At 46.7% G+C, this 8,521-nt stretch overlaps 1 long non-coding RNA gene across 1 annotated transcript; it reads right to left on the bottom strand.

The window, feature by feature from the left end:
* Positions 1-3,086: 3,086 nt before the first annotated feature.
* Positions 3,087-7,709, bottom strand: LOC149917326 (uncharacterized). Its single transcript, XR_016468500.1, has 3 exons — positions 7,651-7,709; positions 3,872-3,951; positions 3,087-3,250 (listed from the first exon to the last, which is right to left on the bottom strand). It is a non-coding gene; the product is annotated as an uncharacterized LOC149917326 (long non-coding RNA).
* Between the last annotated feature and the right edge of the window lie 812 nt (positions 7,710-8,521).

Here is an 8,521-nt window from a genome sequence, read left to right as displayed (position 1 = left end):
CCCTATCTGTGACCTCACAAAAGAGCAGCGTGTGCATAACGAGTGCACAATCACAGAATGATTGCAGACAGGGTGGTCTGCAGGGTGATGCTGGAGCAGTCTGTTTCTCCCATAAGCCTTAAAAACAGCAGTGTCAAACACCAATGAGAGCTAGGATTAGTGAAAGAGCAGCTGCTTAACATCAGGTGCAGCATCCTTCAGCTGGGACACTGATAGGGGGAAAAATGTCAGAAAGGAGACGACTGAGCTTTACCTCAATGGGTTCTTTCTATCAGTGTCATGAGAACCTACTGAGGAGCTCGGGGCCAAAAAATAGCAGAGGACCCACCTCTGCCTGGGCCATCTCCATGGCACAGATGCATTGATTCCATGCTTTCCCAATGTTGGGATCTGCAGTGCTGATCCTGAGATCCTGCCTAAATCCTGGAACATGCCTCTACCATTATCTTTAGCAAGGATGAGTCAAAGACAATCTCTTCGTGTTAGGTATTTCTCTGGGAGGTCTTGCAATTGCATGAGAACCCATCTGGGACAAGTTCAGTTGGTTATGAGTTTTCCACTATATGTATATCTGGCATATGCACTCTGCAAACTGATGAAGTCGCAGATCAAAAAGGACAAAACAGAAAGCCAACAAACCTAACCACGAGTGTACGGGAACGTCAAGATCTGTTACTTTCTCACCATGCTGCATCATACCTGATGCACACACCCTAGATCATTTTGTGCCAGCACTACCATATAGATTTCCTGTGGGAAGAAACTGTAGCTGAAGAATCATCCCTTCTTGGAGGGTGGACAAGTCTCAAAGGCTTGACAGCTGATTGTAAGAGGGATGAGTCTCAGGGGGTTCAAGGCATCTGAAATGCAGACCCAGCTCTAAGCAGGCTTCTAACCCTTGGGAATCCCAAGATATTGCAAACTCACAGGAGTAACTGACTTTGTGAGCTGTGGTTTGTTATTGAGACTGAAACTGGAAAATGTGATGACTTACTTCTATTATGCACAAAGTGTGTCCCTCAGAGTGAGACCTACCCAAAAGCCTGACATCCTCCTCCCTCTTCTGCATTTGGGAATGAAGCCAGAGCCCTGCTGCCTCCCAGCTCCAAGGGCTGTATGCTGCTGCTCTTCCAACCCAAGGCACTCAGCCTGTCCTTTGGGCACAAGTGAGAACTAAATGGGAGCTTTTGATGCTCAGGACTTGTCCTGTGTGCCAGGTCTCTGGCAGCCCTGGGTGGCCACTGGTCAGCAAGAAGCTTTTGATCTTGTTTAGATCACTTCTTAAAGACAGACATTTTGAGAAGAGGGCTGATGGAGAGCTAGCCCTGGCATCTGTACCCTTGCTGCTTTTCCAGCAGAGCCACAAGAATGTCCAACTGTGTGATGTTCATAGGCCTCAACAGCTGGGAACTGCAGGATAGATGAGCCCTGTCAGCTTTGAATATAAATGCAAAACCAGAAAACATTGTAGACGAAGCCAGGCTGATGCTAAAGCACAGCAGCAGGTTATCTGCATTATGAACTTGTCTAAAACAGTGTCAATGATAAAATCAAGGTCTCTGCTTCCCTACAAAAGAGAAGAAAACTGAGAAACTGTGTTAAACATTATAACCCAAGTGGGTCACAAGGTCTGGGAGCAGGCTGATGTGGAAAGCTAAACTATACCCACTAGAAATACATATTATACACGAGTGAGTTAAACACAGCTTTGATAGGACAAGGGGGAATGGTTTTAAACTGAGACAGGGGAGGTTTAGGTTGGATATTAGGAGGAAGTTTTTCACCCAGAGGATGGTGAGGCACTGGAACAGGTTGCCCAAGGAGGCTGTGGATGCCCCATCCCTGCAGGCATTCAAGGCCAGGCTGGATGTGGCTCTGGGCAGCCTGGTCTGCTGGTTGGTGACCCCACACATAGCAGGGGGTTGGAACTGGATGAGGATTGTGGTCCATTTCAACTCAGGCCATTCTATGACTCTATGATTCTATGAAGTGTTCATACAACAACAAAAAAGTGTTTGGTATTGAATTCAATGTAGTGGGAAGGTGCAGCTTGCTACAGTTCTAGGAAAGAAGATCCATAGTGGGTTAATTTCATCTTAAACAGATCACTATTAATCCAGACCCTCTCTCTCAGGGTGCCCTAATACAAGATCTTGTTCTTAGAGCTGCCCAGTATCCTGCCCAAATCTCCAGCTCAGTCCAAGCCCTACCAGGACCAGAACAGACCCCACCACTCTTTGAAACCCAGCAGGAGGAGAGAGGAAAACATCACTAGCAAGGCTCTGGGGAAACAGCCACTTGAATTCCAGCTCAGCTGTAAATGAATTGCCTCCAGCTAAAACCACCCTGCAATATGCTCCAGCTGCAAGCCTGTGCAAGGGTAATGAGAAGAGGGTGCGACTTGTGCTAGCTTGCATTGATCTGGCCTCATGCAGGCAAACCAGAAGCACGTGATAGGAAAAAAACTGCCTTTTTGTTGGGCTTCCTCTGTGTGGTTCAATTGCCAGGACTAACAGTTGCTGCCCCAGACTTGTGGAGATGACAGGGATGGGCACACAGTGGGACCACCTGCACTGCTGTGAATCAGGTGCTGGGAGAGAGCATCAGGGCTCCTCATTCCAGACATGAGGACAGTTCAGGCTTTGTGCATGGCAAGAAAATCAGAGGAGTAGGGGCATTGCTGTCCTGCCCTCAAAAGAGGGCATTTCAGCATTGCTGTGCAGAATTTCTGCCAAACACTGATAGCAGACAGCATGCTGCATGATCAGGAGCTGGTTCATAGACAGTGCAAAAAGAGCACCCATTAATTCAACTTACTTTTTACTAAGTTTTATTTTTAGTGCTTGCGAGCAGCGTCAGATTGGCAGCATTATAAATAGAAGACTTCTATTTATCCTACAGTCTGGGTAGCACAGCGCTAAGTCAGTTTTGTGACCTCAATAAATCCAGATTTGGTGCTCTCAGGGATGTGTCACTATAGAAATAACATTTCCTTCTCTCATTCATATGCATGGCCAGGGGGATGGATTATGCCAAGAGGGGGTGCTGGCCTTGTAAGCCAGTCTGATGCTGTTTGATCTGTCTTGATGTGATACAGACTGACATTGCAACAAGATCCAGTTGCAGATCTCCAAGTTCTCCTCAAGAGGTGGTTACCTGCCATACCCACACAGCATCACAGTGGCCCTGAATGATGGCCAGCTCTGTGCATCTGATGAAATTGCTGTGTCCTTGTCCACATCAGCAGCACCTGGAGTGATAGAACACACAGGCTAAGTGAGACAACAGCTTGCTGCTCTGCAAAGGCTGGAAAAGAGACACAGCACGAGAAGGAAATCTATCTGGAAGCACAACCTATTTGTTTGAATGGCGTGGAGCTAAGATGTTGCTTTTCTACCAATGTGTGTAACTGTAAATAACTATTCACCCCAAGCCCCTGAAATCACTGAGTTCCCTACCTGGGAACCGACCTGTTTTCAGCATGAGTCACGCTTCTCTGATGGTTTCCACTGGGAACCCAGAGAGCACAGAGACCGGGAGCTGAATTGGATGAATTACAGCAGCTGTTGGTTTCTGATCATTTCATTTTCAGTGAGATTTTTATAGTTTCAAAAGCTGGAAGTCTGGATTAGTACAAGCTGCTTGGCTCAGATGCAACGTTTTATCTTTGGGAGAACTGCAATGTAAGCCGCTGCACTGCCCTGCAGCAAACATCTGCCTGAGCTGCTGAATGAGCTGCTTCATTCAGACTTCCCTTCTCCTCCACATTTGGCATAGAAGGGGAGGGCAGGCAATTGGGAACAGGGTGTTTCAGGCTTATTGGAGCCCACAAAAGCATGAGAAGATGGTTATGGAGTGGAGCAATCCTTACCGATGTGCTCTGATACCCTTAGTGCCTGGGTCTCGAACTGATGCTGGAGAAGACCAAAGGCTGATCTTCTGCTGGCCTTCCTGCTCAGGGGAATGGAAGCAAAATGAGACAGCGTGTGGGGAGAAGGAAAAGTAAAACAGAAAGAAAAATAGTGCACAGCAAGATGAGAAAAAATAAGACAAGCCTTGGTTGGGAATGTACATTTTCTGCTAAACATTGCTGTCTGATTTTAGAGTTATCATCCTTGGCACTAAACCCACCACGGAGTCATCACAGAGTTGCAAATGCAGCCTGCTCCACTAAATGAGGACTTCAGCTAGCATCCCAATATTCACAAATGGCACTATATAGCTCAAATGCCAGGCTGGGATGAGATTTCATTATGACTGCTGTAAGGCACAAAAGACATTGGAGCTCCCTGGCAAATGATGATCCCATTTCATGGCAGCTCTTGAGATTTCAAATGAGTTTCCGCTGCCTGAAATGAAAGCTGCATCTTTTGGATGTTTGCAAAAAAAAAAAAATAAAAAAAAATGGAATTCTGTTGAAATGCCCTACTTTGGGATTCAAATCTAAATCCTTTTCAAGAAAGGAAGGACAGGGACGTGGTACTGCCTGTAACTCAGCTCTGCTGCCCTGGAGGCACAGCAGTGTGCTACCCCAGGAGGGTCTCTGCTTCCTTCCCCAAGGCAATGAGTCCCCCAGCCCTGCAGGAGCACAGCTCCCAGCACACATCAGGGTGCTCCAGAGAGGAGCAAACAGGCTGGAAAGCCGACAGTGAGAAGCTAGCTGATCAGCTTTGCTTTGCTTGGGTCTCTTCAGAACCTGCCAGCTGAGCTAGACAGAAGGCTGTTTTCCTATTTATTTAATAATTAAAGTGAAGCTCCCCTCCTCACTTCCCCCAGTTTACCAAATGAGGTTACAACATTCAGCTGTTTGCCTGAAGATTTATGCCATGCTGCTCGCTGCAGTATCAGAGCCTACATAGAGTCAAAAGAGGATGGAAGGCCTTGCTGAAAGAGATGAGCTGTATGCATTCACCAGCTGCACATGATGCTAAAACAAGCTGCTCGCAGAAAGTCAGCCATTTTCCTTCTGCTGCATGGCATGGAGCCTCTGTGATTCAGCTCAGGATTCCTTAATACACTCCAAAGTCTAGACAGAGGCTTCTGCACCTCCTGTCCTTCATCTCTAGGGCTGAGGACTGAACATCTGGAGGTGTTCCAGAATGATGGAGATGTGGCACTGAGGGATGTGGTCAGTGGGCATGGGGGACTGGGCTGGGTTGGACCTGGGGATCTGAGAGGTCTTTTCCAACCTGAGGGATTCAATGATCTCTTGGCATGTAGTGCTGCTTGGACTTGTATTAAGGATGGCGCTTGCTGTGACCCACTTGAAGATGTACACTAGACTTACACAGCCCTGCAGCATGGTCCAGAGACAGGAACAGGTCCAAATTAGGGCATCATTAGAAAGCACTGCATGGTTCAGCCTGAAAGATTTCTTTCATGGAGTCTTAGGCTTGATAGACATTTGCCAAGGCAAGGAAAGACATCCCGCAGTGTCTTTAGGAACACTGCACTGTAAGTGTCTATTTCAGTCAACAGCATCTTGATCCAGCTTATTCTATAGAGCCCTGGAAAAGTCTCAACTGCACTTTCTCCCCGTACTGAGCCAAATCCTCTGAGCCATGAGATGCAACACAACAGCAGTCGCTTCTAGGGTTGCAATTTAAAGAAAAAGGAATATGGGAACCATACTTGCTTTCTGATTTCTGATCCTTGAATGCGTCACATCTAATGGGATTGAAGACACTGCTGGACTGTGACCTACACCCCACACTGAGCACTTGTAAATCCTTCCTCCAAAAATACCGGTGCATGAGTTCATGCTCTGTCCCTGGCCACATCCAGAGCCTCAGAGAGGTGAGACACTTCCAGCCCTGCTGTGCCCCTGGCACTAAGGCACGATGGCAATGGGTTTGGGGCAGGACTGCCTGCTAGGTACTCTCAAACAGCAAAATGGGGTTTCCTGAAATCAGTGGCTTTGTCCCCTCCCAGTTCCATCCTTTAGCCGGAGTCCGTCAAGAGCAGCCTCTTAACTGAATTCAAGCAACCCTGAAAGTGCAGTTTATATATTTCTAGATCATTAAGCCTTCTCCTAGCGACAGCATTTGAAAGGCATGCTGATGCTTTATCCCCAGCCCCCTCCCTCCCTCCTTTTTCTGCTTTTGGCTCTTGAAATTAAAAGATAAGCTTTGTAAATCTCGCAGAGAAGAGGGAACTGTCACTTCAGCTTTAGAAGACAAGCCAGTAAAGAAACAAAATTCCTCTTTTGGCAGAGGAGAAAAATCCATTAATAAAGGCTTAGAAACAAAAGTTCTCAACACAATTAAAGGCAAACCTAAGCCTTTGAAAGCAGAGGGCATGACACTGCAATACACAGAAGTGATAGAGATGAAAGCCTCCATTGTAGCACTGTTGAAAAAGTAAAGAAAGTATCAATGGATGCATTTGCCTAAACCAAACTAGATGAGAAGCTTTCTAGAGAAGGGCTGGAGCCTTCCCATGTGTTTGCACAATACCAAGAGCCGCTGGGCTCAGTCTTAATTAGGATCCTGGGGCATTACTAGAATAAGTCAGGGAAGGAAGGGTCACAGCAGTCATTATTGGGGAAAAAAAACACACAACACAGGGCTCCAACATTTTCTATGGAAAATTTTCCACCTGGGAAAACTAATTTTTCTTTCCAGCTTGTTGAACTAAAGCAAAAACAATTAGCATTGTCAAGGCATTTGTTCTGCAGGAAAGCTTGCTGAGGATGTGGTGCAGCTCTCTGGGTGCAGGCTTTCAGCAGAGGGCTGAATCTATGGCCACCTCCAGAAAGCAGTGAGAAGAGCAGGACTGCTCTCACAGTGTCAGAGCATAGAGCCCATACATATCCCATATCCCAGGACTGGGATGTAAGAAACAAAACTGCTGTTGGGATGCTTTCCTCTTAGGAGGCAATAAGAGCTGCCCCATGTGGTTCAACCATGTGCCTCCATCAAGTGGCACCTTGAACCAGACCCTCATTGTAAGATGTGGGTAAGCAGTGGGTAAATGTCAGATCCCTCTCACTACTGTTATGGAAGTCTTTGCTGGTAAGGATGGCCACCACCACTCAGCAAAATGCTGGCTTTGCTGCCCATCCTATACTGCAACAGCCCAAAGCCAGGTCTGGCTTGACCCCAAATAGCTGCACCATACTGGGAATGTGTTTCCCTCCTGAGAACTCTAAGCACATGAAAAGGAGCATGAAATTCCCCCCCCCAGTGATCAATTAGAATGAGTGTTAATGCAATAAACAACCTGTGATGACTTCTGCTATGTGATGTTCCCTGTGCTCTGAAGGGCGCTGACATGGGCTGTATGGCTCTCTGGGGATGCTGTTACACAAGGGGAAGCTGTTTTCCCTGCCTAGTGTGTCAACGTGGCCAGTCTGTATTCTCATCAGAGATTCTCAAATTAGTGCTAGTTTTAATTTAGGGCTCTGTAAGAAGGGCAAATGATTCTTTATAGCAAAAGTCATCTTCCTTGTGAGGTTAGAGGTAGAGACTGCATGCTAAGGATGGTGCCCAAGGACACTCAGAGAGCTTCAAGGAGCTGCAGGTGGGAGCTGAACATGCAGAACATTTCCAAATTTGTTTTCCTTGCTCACACGGGGGCTACGCTGGCATCTTTTCTCCTCACGAGGTCTATCACTACAGCCAACTGGTGATTTAATACCACTTTAAATACCTGCAGGGATGCTTTCTTGGTGTGTTCTGGGATGCCTTGGGTTGCTTCTCGACACAGCTGAAATACAAGAGCAGGCAGGAGTTATGCCAGGCTTGCTCATAGCCAGAGGATGCCCATGGTGGTCAGACACTAGTGAGCTGCAAGGAGTTGTTCCAGATGGACAGGCGGGGAAATCAGCCTTTCCACTCCGTCTGCCATTCACTTCCTCCTGCTCTGAAGCCCCCTGAGGGTTTCCCATTAATGTCAGCTAATAGCACGATCTCTGATGAAAGCAGCCATCTGGTTTGAAAGGAAAAAGGCAACTCGTTTCACCCAGGTCATCAAGTGACTTCCCACTGATAATGGCTGCATCTGTGGGCATTCATCAAATATGGACTCGGTGACCAAAAGCTGAAGGGCTGCTTTGTTTCTTCTCCCCCTAGCCCAGATTTCTCACTCATCTTTGTCTGCAGCAATCAAAAGTCCTCTCTTTTTTTTATGGATACCACAAAATACGGATACCATAAAGACAGGTACCATAAAAGCAGATATCATGGATACGTGGTTGTCCATCCTGTACAACCAAGAATCAAAGTATCCTCTGCTATTCACCCACTTCTGTAGGTAAGAAAGCAGATAAGAGACATGCTAATTCATGGTCCTTTGCTCTGAGCATAAAAGTAGGTCCCATGGAAGGTTTTAGCTCCTTTTTATGCTTTCTGTTGGTTGGTTTTATCACCAAGGAGACTGAATTCCTGCACTCACTGTTTTAGACATTGGCTGGAACATAAATCCATGCTCCTGTGCCAATGGCTATCACAGCATAATTGCATAAGCTGTGTGTTGTGCGTGTGAGCTTTTCCCACTGTATATGTGATCTGCTGGGTTGTTA

This window comes from Phasianus colchicus, chromosome 7, assembly GCF_987193195.1.
Source record: "Phasianus colchicus chromosome 7, bPhaCol1.hap1.1, whole genome shotgun sequence".
NCBI lineage: Eukaryota > Metazoa > Chordata > Aves > Galliformes > Phasianidae > Phasianus > Phasianus colchicus.
This window is presented reverse-complemented; position numbering and strand designations above follow the sequence as displayed.